Below are 11,778 nucleotides of genomic sequence, written 5' to 3'. Positions count from 1 at the left end.
TGAGTTACTTGCCTCAGGATTCCTAGCCTCTGACCTGCTCTTGTAGCCACGGTATTTATATGGTTACTCCAGTTCAGTTTCTGGTCAATGGTAGCCACTAAGATGTTGATAGTGGGGGATTCAGCGATGGTAATGCTGGTGAATGTCAAGGGGAGATGGTTAGATTCTCTCTTGTTGGAGATGGTCATTGCCTAGCACTTGTGTGGTACGAATGTTACTTGCCACTTATCAGCCCAAGCCTGGATATTGTCCAGGTCTTGCTGCATTTCTACACGGACTGCTTCAGTACCTGAGGAGTCACGAATGGTGCTGAACATTGTGCACTCATCAGCGTACATCCCCACTTCTGACCTTATGATGGAAGGAAGGTCATTGATAAAGCAGCTGAAGATGGTTGGGCCCAGGACACTACCCTGAGGAACTCCTGCAGTGATGTCCTGGAGCTGAAATGATTGACCTCCAACAACCACAACCATCTTCCTTTGCGCTAGGTATGACTCCAGCCAGCGGAGGGTTTTCCCCCTGATTCCCATTGACCTTAGTTTTGCTGGGGCTCGTTGATGCCATACTTGGTCAAATGCTGCCTTGATGTCAAGGGCAGTCACTCTCACCTCACCTCTTGAGTTTAGCCCTTTTGTCCATTTTTAAACCAAGGCTGTAATGAGGTCAGGAGCTGAGTAGCCCTGACGGAACCCAAACTGAGCGTCACTGAGCAGGTTATTGCTAAGCAAGTGCCGCTTGATGGCACTGTTGATGACGCCTTCCATCACTTTACTGATGATTGAGAGTACACTGATGGGGCGGTAATTGGCCGGGTTGGACTTGTCCTGCTTTTTGTGTACAGGACATACCTGGGCAATTTTCCACATTGCAGGGTAGATGCCTGTGTTGTAGCTGTACTGGAACAGCTTGGCTAGGAGCGCGGCAGGTTCTGGAGCACAGGTCTTCAGTACTATTGCCGGAATATTGTCAGGGCCCGTAGCTTTTGCAGTATCCAGTGTCTTCAGTCATTTCTTGATATCACGCGAAGTGAATTGAATTGGCTGAAGTCTGGCATCTGTGATGCTGGGGACTTCAGGAGGAGGCCAAGATGGATCATCAACTCGGCACTTCTGGCTGAAGATTGTTGCAAATGCTTCAGCCTTATCTTTCGCACTGATGTGCTGGGCTCCCCCATCATTGAGGATGGGGATATTTGTGGAGCCACCTCCTCCAGTTAGTTTGTTAATTGTCCACCACCATTCACGGCTGGATGTGGCAGGACTGCAGAGCTTCGATCTAATCCGTTGGTTATGGGATCGCTTAGCTCTGTCTATCGCATGCTGCTTATGCAGTTTGGCATGCAGATAGTCCTGTGTTGTAGCGTCACCAGGTTGACACCTCATTTTGAGATATATCTGGTGCGGCTCCTGGCATGCCCTCCTGCACTCTTCATTGAACCAGGGTTGGTCTCCTGGCTTGATGGTAATGGTAGAGTGGGGGATATGCTGGGCCATGAGGTTACAGATTGTGGTTGAGTACAATTTTGCTGCTACTGATGGCCCACAGCACCTCATGGATGCCCAGTTTGGGATTGCCAGATCTGTTCAAAATCTATCCCATTTAGCATGGTGATAGTGCCACATAACACGACGGACGGTATCCTCAATGTGAAGGTGGGACTTCATCTCCACAAGGACTGTGCGGTGGTCACTCCTACCAATACAGTCATGGACAGAAGCATCTGCGGAAGGCAGATTGGTGAGGACGAGGTCAAGTATGTTTTTCCCTTGTGTTGGTTCCCCCACCACCTGCCGCAGACCCAGTCTAGCAGCTATGTCCTTTAGGACTCGGCCAGTTCGGTCAGTAGTGGTGCTACCGAGCCACTCTTGGTGATGGATATTGAAGTCCTCCACCCAGAGTACATTTTATGCCCTTGCCACCCTCAGTGCTTGCTCCAAGTGGTGTTCAACATGGAGGAGTATTGACTCATCAGCTGAAGGAGAGCGGTAGGTGGTAATCAGTAGGAGGTTACCTTGCCCGTGTTTGATCTGATGCCATGAGGCTTCATGGGGTCCAGAGTCGATGTTGAGGATTCCCAGAGCAACTCCCTCCCTACTGTATACCACTGTGCCGCCACCTAGGCATACCGATGGCAGTGTCTGGGACATTGTCAGGTATGATTCCGTGATCATGACTATGTCAGGCTGTTACTCGACTAGTCTGTGGGACAGCTCTCCCAACTTTAGCACAAGCCCCCAGATATTAGTAAGGAGGACTTTGCAGGGTCGACAGGGCTGGGTTTGCCATTGTCATTTCCGGTGCCTAGGTCGATGCCGGGTGGTCCGCCCGGTTTCATTGCTTTTTTTATTGACTTTGTAGCGGTTAGGTACAACTGAGTGGCTTGCTAGGCCATTTCAGAGGGCATGTAAGAGTTAACCACATTGCTGTGGGTCTGGAGTCACATGTCGGCCAGACCAGGTAAGGACAGCAGATTTCCTTCCCTAAAGTACATTAGTGAACCAGATAGGTTTTTACAACAATCGACAATGGTTTCATGGCCATCATTAGACTCGCTTTTAATTCCTGATTTATTAATTAAATTCAAATGCCACCTTCTGCTGTGGTGGGATTCGAACCCATGTCCCCAGAGGAATACCCTGGGTCTCTGGGTTACTAGTCCAGTGAAAGTACCACTACGCCACTGCCTACCCCAGGATGATGAGGGGAGTTGATCGGTATTTCTTGTGAGGAGGTGGTGTCCAGAATAAGGGGGCATAACCTTAAAATTAGGGCCAGGCCATTCAGGGGTGATGTTGGGAAGCAATTCTTCACACAAAGGTTAGTGGAAATCTGGAGCTCTCTTCCCCTAAAAAGCTGTTGAGGCTGGGTGGTGTTGTCGGATTGTGGCAAGGTGGGGGAGACAGTCAGTTGAAAATTTCAAAACTGAGATTGATAGATTTTTGTTCGGGAAGGGTTTTAAGGGATATGGAGTTGAGGTACAAAATGGCCATGATCTAATTGAATGGCAGAACAGTCTCAAAGGGCTGAATGGCCTCCACATGTTCCTAAGTCTTGTCCACATTTAAATCACAGGCTTTCATGTGACATGGATTTAAAAAAAAAGGTTGCATGTATACTGCCCCTTATATGTAGCTGTGAACTAGAAAATTGCATTAGTTCCAGTGCACCTCAGGAGAAATACTTATAAAACATCATTTACATAGTAAAATGCCCCAAGATGCTTCACAGGAGTGTTATCAGCTCGAAAATATATTTCTAATATAAATAAATAATATGAATTTTAAATAAGATAGATAAAGAAAAGCTGTTCCCATTAGCTGACGGTATAAGGACCAGGGGACACAGATTTATGGTTTTGGGCAAGAGATTGGGCAGGAATCTTTTTCACCAAGTGGTAATGACCTGGAAGTCACTACCTGCAAGGATGGTTGAAATGGAGACAATCAGTGATTTCAAAAGGAAATTGGATGGGCGTTTGAGAGAAATAGATTTGCAGGGCTAGAGTGGGGGAATGGGACTGACTGGATTGCTCTACGTGGACACATTGGGCCCAAAGGCCTCCGATGCCATTATGACTCTAAATTGACACCAAGCCACATTGGGAGATATTGAGATGGTCAATGAGAAAGGTTTTAAGGAGCATCTTAAAAGGAGAACAGAGAGGTTTAGGGAGGAAATTCCAGAGCTTGGGGCCTAGACCGCTTCATCCACTGTTGGCAATGATGGGGCAAAGGAAGTGCAGAAGGTGCACAAGAGGCCAGCAATCTGTTTCCTTGATACACTTGAGTTGCAAAGGTGAAGCAGGGAGCATCAAACCCAAATGCTGGGTTGCAGGCTGCAGCATAGCCTCAATTTCTTCAGCATTTGATTACAGAGTATTCAACAGATATCTTCCTCTGCAATGGTGATACATAGGAGCGTTAGAAGCAACACCCAGCAGGATGCACCTGTTGGCTTCCCCTCACATCATATCAGCACTATCCACACTTCCTTTGGCCTGGAACTACCTTTGGAATCTCAAAGCTATCGAAGGCACTTGGAGACTAAATTTCCCTCTGCACCTGAAGGAGGCTTAGTTCCCAGGCACAAAGCAGAAGGACTCAACAGCAGGGGCTTAATTTTCAGTCCAAGGTCGGGAACCCGACACCCGGATAAATTCCGTATCCTTCTCGCTCATCTTACTCTTCATCGCTCATGCAACACTACCTTCGTTTTTCAAATGCCCTAATTGGGCCAGAGGCCCAATTTCTGGCACTGAGCTCTGCCAGGAGGTGGGAGCTACCTGTTCAGCATGATCCTCAAAGGCAGACGGCCACCATCACAGGGCTTGCTGCAGCCTTGCTCAATAGAGGAGGCAAGATAATGGAGGGCCAGCAGCTGAAGGTGCAGAGAAGTGGCCAAAGAGCCAACTAAAAGGTGCTGAACCTGATCTGAGGTGAAAACCCTTCATGCCAAAAATGTTTTCTTCAGGAGAAACATTGCTTGATGGCTCCCTGCATTGCGCCCAACAGCTGGGTTTGGGATTGCCAATCTGCCCATCAACAAAATCCTCAAGGAGCTTCACAGGCCGTTAATTGGAGAGGAGCAAGTTCCTGGTTCTCCCCGCCCCCAACCTCTCTTTGAAAATTGCAACGTGTTCTAGTGGTGTCGGATCCAGAGATGCCTTCCGTAACGCAATCGTCAATTCGAGCCTGCATCCGTGTCCGCTCCCAAAAGGCATTGAAAATCCAGCCCCAGGTCTCTACCCCCTTTCAGTTGCTCACCTGAGCTATAATAGTTGTTTCCATTTAAAAATATTTCTCCACCCTACGCTGCCCATGTTTCTCCTTCCCTTTCTCTCATGTGAATCCCACACGTTCCTATGATTTCCTGCTGCAACTGTAGACCCAGTAAAAACATAAGAACTGAGTTGTTACAAAGGTCTAATCATGCAACAATACACAGTGTGTGTAACCATAGAGGGGCTGGGTAGAAAGGGGCCACAGCACACAGATGGCCAAGGAATTGTAGACAGTACAGAAATACAGGACGAAACAACAAAGATGCAACCAGTGTCCTTGCACGCACCAGATAAAGGTGTTGCTATTGACAGGAGATATGATTAGACTCACAGTAGACAATGGGAAATTGTAAAGAAACAAGAACTGCTGACCAGGTTCTCGCTGAACCAAATAAGGAATTATCATTATGTCATTATACCAGACCCCACTGACTAAGTAAGGGGGGAGGGTCTTGGAAACAAGATTTAACCCCTAACTGCAACTGGGGACAGCATGAGAACCCCAGGGAAGAACACTCGAGAAGGTACCCTGAGTCAAGGGCTCAGAGAACAGAAGAGCAGCCACAAGTTTGAGACTGATCACCTCGTGTCTTGAGGGGTAGTGTACTCATAGAGTTATACAGCAGAGAAACAGGCCCTTCAGCCCATCGTGTCTGTGCCGACCATCAAGCATCTAACTATTCTAATCCCATTTTCCAGCACTTGGCCCATAACCTTGTATGCTATGGCATTTCAAGTGCTCTTCTAAATACTTAAATGTTGTGAAGGTTCCTGCCTCTACCACCTCTTCAGGCAGTGCGTTCCAGATTCCAACCACCCTCTCAGTGAAAAAACATTTCCTCAAATCCCCCTAAACCTCCTGACCTTACCTTAAATCTGTGGCCCCTGGTTATTGACCCTTCTGCTAAGGGAAAAAGTTTCTTCCTATCTACCCTATCAATGCCCCTCATAATTTTGTATACCTCAATCAGGTCCCACCTCAGCCTTCTCTGCTCTGAGGAAAACAACCCTAGCCTTATCAGTCTCTCTTCATAGCTGAAATGCTCCAGCTCAGGTTAGAACTGAATCTCCAGTGCAATCACATCCTTCCTGTAGTGTGGTGCCCAGACCTGTACACAGTACTCCAGCTGTGACCTAACTAGCATTTCAGAGAGCTCCATCATAACCTTCCTGTTGTTGTATTTTATGCCTCGGCTAATAAAGGCAAGTATCCCATATGCCTTTCTAACTACATTATCTACCAATGCTGCTACCTTCAGTGATCGATGGACAAGTACACCAAGGTCCCTCTGACCCTCTGTACTTCCAAGGGTCCTACCATCCATTGTATATTCCCTTGCCTTGTTAGTCCTCCCAAAATGCATCACCTCACACTTCTCAGGATTAAATTCCATTTGCCACTGCCCCGCCCATCTTACCAGCCCATCTATATGGTCCTGTAATCTAAGGCTTTCCTCCTCCCTATTTAGGACACCACCAATTTTCACGTCATATGCGAACTTACTGATCATACCTCCTATATTCACGACTAAATAATTAATGTACACTACAAACAGCAAGGGTCCCAGCACCGATTCCTGTCATACACCACTGGTCACAGGCTTCCATTCGCAAAAACAACCCTTGACTATCACCCTCTGCCTCCTGCCACTAAGCCAATTTTGCATCCAATTTGCCAAATTGCCCTGGATCCCATGGGATCTTACCTTCTTAACTAATCTCCCACGCGGGACCTTATCAAAAGCCTTACTGAGGTGCGTGTAGACTACATCAACTGCTTTACCCTCATCTACACATCTAGTCACCGCCTCAAAAAATTCAGTCAAGTTAGTTAGACATGATCTCCCCCTGACAAAGTCATGCTGACTATCCCTGATTAATCCCTGCCTCTCCAAGTGGAGATTAATCCTGTCCCTCAGAATTTTTTCCAATAGTTTCCCAACCACTGATGTTAGATTCACCAGCCTGTAATCACCTGGTTTATCCCTGCTACCCTTCTTGAATAATGGTACCACATTCGCTGTCCTCCAATCCTCTGGTACCTCTCCTGTGGCCAGAGAGGATATGAAAATTTGTGTCAGAGCCCCTGCTAACTCCTCCCTTGCCTGGGATACATCTCATCTGGGCCTGGGGATTTATCCACTTTTAAGCTCGCTAAAACAGCTAATACTTCCTTTCAATGCTCGTGCAAGTTGTGAGAGCTTGTACTTAATGATTCAATGTGTGGCTAAAACATACCTTTCACCAGTCCGCTTTTGTGAATTCTTTAAGAGTAAGTGCAGATTAGGCACAACACCGCTCAAGCTCAGGCCATCTGCTGCTTTTGTGGTCTTGCTAATCTCCTTGGCCCTGCTGACTGTGTCTGTTTTTACCCGCCCCGCCCCTCCCCTCATTTTCCACAGTTGTTTCCGGGTCTCCTGCTACCCTCTACTTTCATTTGCTCCTGTGACCTGCCTGCAATCACTCCCAGGCCTTCTGTTGTGATGCTTTCGGCTACTCTTCTGTGTTGCGGCGACAGCCTTGGGCTTCTGCTGTGACTTGTTTGTTAGCATTCTTGCCTCTAGGTCAAAAGGTGTTGCATTTGAATATCGTTCTGGAGACGTGAGGCCATAATCTAGGCTCACGCTCCCAGTGTACTACTAAGGGAGCACTACACTGCCAGAGATATCATCTTTCCATTGGGACATTCAACTGAGGCCCCGTCTGCCCTCTCAGCTGGATGTAAAAGATCCCACACCCACTATTTTGGAGAAGAGCAGGGGAGTTGTACCCAGTGTCCTGGCTAATATTGATCCTTCAAACAACATCAGATTAATGAAAATGTATTATCTGGCCATTATTACCGCGCTGTTTGTGAAATCTTGCTGTGTGCAAATTGGCTGCCACGTTTCCCAATATTATATTGGGCGGCGCAGTGGTTAGCACTGCAGCCTCACAGCTCCAGCGACCCGGGTTCAGTTTTGGGTACTGCCTGTGCAGAGTTTGCAAGTTCTCCCTGTGACCGCGTGGGTTTCTGCCAGGTGCTCCGGTTTCCTCCCACAACCAAAGACTTGCAGGTTGATAGGTAAATTGGCCATTGTAAATTGCCCCTAGTGTAGGTAGGAGAATGGTGAGGATGTGGTAGGGAATATGGGATTAATGTAGGATTAGTATAAGTGGGTGGTTGTTGGTTGGCACAGACTCGGTGGGCCGAAGGGCCTGTTTCAGTGCTGTATCAAAAAATAAATATGTGACTGCATTTCAAAAGTACTTAATTGGCTGTAAAGCCCTTTGCAGTGTCTTATGATCAAAGGCGCTATTGAAATGCAAGTTCTTTATTTCTTTCTCCTGAGCCTCTGACCATCGCGGTTCGGCCACCTCCCTGACCCCTCCCACTGTATGGCCTTTCTCAAACCGTTCCCAGATCCTGGTGTGTGTACAGCCTCGGGAATGTAGAGATGAGAGAGAAGGATTGGAAAGAAAAAGAGAGGACAAAATATACGGAGTAATATCTCAGTGTAGACAGGTGTGCCAGAAAGTAGTTCGGGGCCAGGGCGGTGGTGAGAGAGAGAGACCTCGGGGCAAAGAAAGAGAGATCAATCTGGAAAAGAAACAACAATATCGAATTTGGCAAGACACCAGGGAGAGATGGAGAACAAGAACAGAGAAAGAAAGTTTACAGGAGAAACAGAACATGGCTTATTGGTTGAGAGGTGAACATTTGTTTGGCAGGCGCACAGAATGTATCCATTAGCAATATAAAGATACTGCAAACAGCAGAGAGAGAGATTGGGGAATCAGAGAGAAATGTAGGACAGAGACAGCAAGAAGCCAATGAACAGATGGAGGGAGCAGTGATCACGAGGGAAGAGAAAGCAGACTGCCCCCTGGGCAAGCAGCGATTCAGCAAGTGTGGACTGAGTAAAGACACTGTTCAAAATGGTCAGTAAGTCTTCAGGAGTGAAACAATGGGAATGACGAGATGCAGGGAACCAAAAGTTACCATGCATGCGAGGGAGGACAGTTCACGACACCCCAATATAATAAAAGCAAAATACTGTGGATGCTGGAAATCTGAAATAAAAACAAGAAATGCTGGAAATACTCAGCAGATCTGGCAGCATCTGTGGAGAGAGATTGGGGAATCGGAGAGAAATGTAGGACAGAGACAGCAGGAAGCCAATAAACAGATGGAGGGAGCAGTGATCATGAGGGAAGAGAAAGCAGACTGCCCCCTGGGCAAGCAGCGATTCAGCAAATGTGGACTGAGTAAAGACACTGTTCAAAATGGTCAGTAAGTGTCTGCGTGGGTTTCCTCCGGGTGCTCCGGTTTCCTCCCACATGCCAAAGACTTGCAGGGTGATAGGTTAATTGGCCATTATAAATTGCCCCTAGTATAGGTAGGTGGTAGGGAAATATAGGGACAGGTGGGGATGTGGTAGGAATATGGAATTAGGGTAGGATTAGTATAAATGGGTGGTTGATGGTCGGCACAGACTCGGTGGGCCGAAGGGCCTGTTTCAGTGCTGTATCTCTAAACTAAACTAAGCTAAACTAAGAAGCAGAGTTAACATTTCAGTTCAGTGACCCTTCTTCAGAACACGACACCCCAACCCCACTTAAAAAGAGAGAACAAAAAGACTCAAAGAAGCAGAAGAGGAGAGGCAGCGAAAATAGTTGACACAAGTGCAACACATAAATAGGTAAGAGCTGCATCTGTACTTGGACTTGCTGTGAGATCCAATAGTGTGTGCTTCTGTGATGTATTGTTTGTAAAATGCCCTGCTATTTCACTGCTGCCTTGTCTACAGGCTGCTATCGTAGTTGTCACTGACTGGGAGGAGCTGCATGGGCTTGTAAACGAAAACGGAAAATTAAATAAGTGCAGAACTCAACAAGCCAGTTTAGAAAGCAGTGGAAAATTTACCCGGGGCGAATCAGCAGCTTTCGGTGTAAGTATTGCAAAACTATTGAGCACATTTTACTGTTGTAAAATGGTTAAATTCAGAGGGACTAAAAAGGAAATGTTTCATCGACTAGGCTTGTAGTCCCTTAAATGTAGAAGCTTAAAGGGTGATCAAATTGAGATCTCTAATAAAGGTTTTGATTGTTTCTCTCCATCTACTCTATTTCCTCTGGGAGGGATAACCTTAAAATTAGAGCCAGGCCATTCAGGAGTGATGACAGGAAACAATTCTTCACACAAAGGATGGTGGAAATTTGGAACTCTTCCCCCAAAAAGTTGTTGAGGCTGGGGGTCAATTGAAAATGTCAGAACTGAGACTGAGATTTTTTGTTAGCCAATGTTATTAAGGGTTATGTACCCGTGATCTTTAAACAGCCTAGTTCTAATCTTAAAGTTATGCCCCTTTGTTCTGGACTCCCCCACCAAACAGTTTCTTCACTCTGTACCCTATCAAATCCTTTAATCATCTTAAACCCTTCATTCAGATCCCTCCCTAATTTTCTGTACACGAGCAAACGCAAGCATAGTCTGTGCAGCGTGTCCTCATAATTTAACCCTTTTAAGCACCAGTATCATTCTGGTCAAGATGCTGGACCTTGCTGAGTTACGATTCCACAGGTGCTGGTTTCCCTCTATGACCTCACCCAATTGAAAACAGTATTATATACCTTTGACGTTGTTCCTGTGCCGTTATCTCATCCGGTTCACAAACGTCCTTCAGGGAGGGACCCGCCACTCTTAGCTGGTCTGGCCAACGTAGGATTCCCCCCCCTCTGTGGTTGACAGGGCCCTCAACCGTGTCCGGCCCATTTCCCGCACCTCTACCCTCAACCCTTCCCCTTCCTCCCAGAATCACGACAGGGTTCCCCTTGTCCTCACTTACCACCCCATCAGCCTCCATATCCAAAAGGATCATCCTCCGCCAGTTCCGCCACCTTCAACGTGATGCCACTACCAAACGCATCTTCCCCTCCCTTCTCCTGTCAGCATTCCGAAGGGATCATTCCCTCCGCGACACCCTGGTCCACTCCTCCATTACCCCCACCACCTCATCCCCTTCCCACAGCACCTTCCCCTACAATCGCAGGAGGTGTAATACCTGCCCATTTACCTCCTCTCTCCTCACTATCCAAGGCCCCAAACACTCCTTTCAGGTGAAGCAGTGATTTACTTGTACTTTTTTCAATGTAGTATATTGTATTCACTGCTCACAATGTGATCTCCTCTACATTGGGGAGACCAAACGCAGATTGGGTGACCGCTTTGTGGAACACCTCCGCTCAGTCCGAAAGAATGACCCCGAGCTTCCGGTTGCTTGCCATTTCAACATTCCCCCCTGCTCTCATGCTCACATCTCTGTCCTGGGATTGCTGCAGTGTTCCAGTGAGCATCAACGCAAGCTCGAGGAACAGCATCTCATTTACCGATTAGGCACGCTACAGCCTGCCAGACTGAACATTGAGTTCAATCATTTCAGAGCATGATGGGCCCCCATTTTACTTTTAGTTCTTTTTTTATATTTGTGTTTCTTTTATTTTAATCTTAGTTTGTTCAGTTTGTTTTCATGTTTGTGCTTGTGGCTGTTCAGTTTTCAGTTCGTTAACACCCTATCTACTAATGCTTTGTCTTTCAACACACCATTAACATATTGATTGCCTTTGCTCCATGACCTTCTGGTCAGTTATTCTCTGTGACCTTGTCCTGTCAGCACCTTCTCTTATGTTATCTCTTGCCCCACCCCTGCAAATTTCTAATATTTGCCAGTTCTGAAGAAGGGTCACTGACCTGAAATGTTAACTCGGCTTCTCCTCCAGAGATGCTGCCAGACCTGCTGAGTATTTCCAGCATTTCTTGATTTATTTTCAGATTTCCAGCATCCGCAGTATTTTGCTTTTATTAACCCACAATTCAGTCTGAGTTGCATGTAACTATGTAAACAATTTGGGACTGTGTGCCTTAATGGCTTTGCCTGCTATTCCCTTCAGCTCTGACACGACCATATCTTATACCACTGTGTGCATGAACACAACTGCCAGCCAATGAGCTGCAG

The 11,778-nt window shown here is 46.8% G+C and overlaps 1 protein-coding gene across 2 annotated transcripts in view; it reads left to right on the top strand.

Annotated features, from left to right (window-relative positions):
* stk16 (serine/threonine kinase 16) overlaps positions 1–11,778 on the top strand; it is a 64,529-nt gene that overhangs the window by 31,286 nt on the left and 21,465 nt on the right. The window contains exon 9 of one of the 2 annotated variants that reach the window (XR_010975290.1): positions 9,574–9,714. The exons of the other annotated variant lie outside the window; for it this stretch is intronic. The gene's annotated coding sequence lies outside the window, so the exon portion shown is untranslated. The remainder of the gene's footprint in view (positions 1–9,573; positions 9,715–11,778) is intronic. 2 annotated transcript variants of the gene reach the window in all.

This window comes from Heterodontus francisci, chromosome 7, assembly GCF_036365525.1.
Source record: "Heterodontus francisci isolate sHetFra1 chromosome 7, sHetFra1.hap1, whole genome shotgun sequence".
NCBI classification, from domain to species: domain Eukaryota; kingdom Metazoa; phylum Chordata; class Chondrichthyes; order Heterodontiformes; family Heterodontidae; genus Heterodontus; species Heterodontus francisci.
Note: the sequence above shows the minus strand (reverse complement) of the source record. Positions and strands in the feature narration are given on the sequence as shown.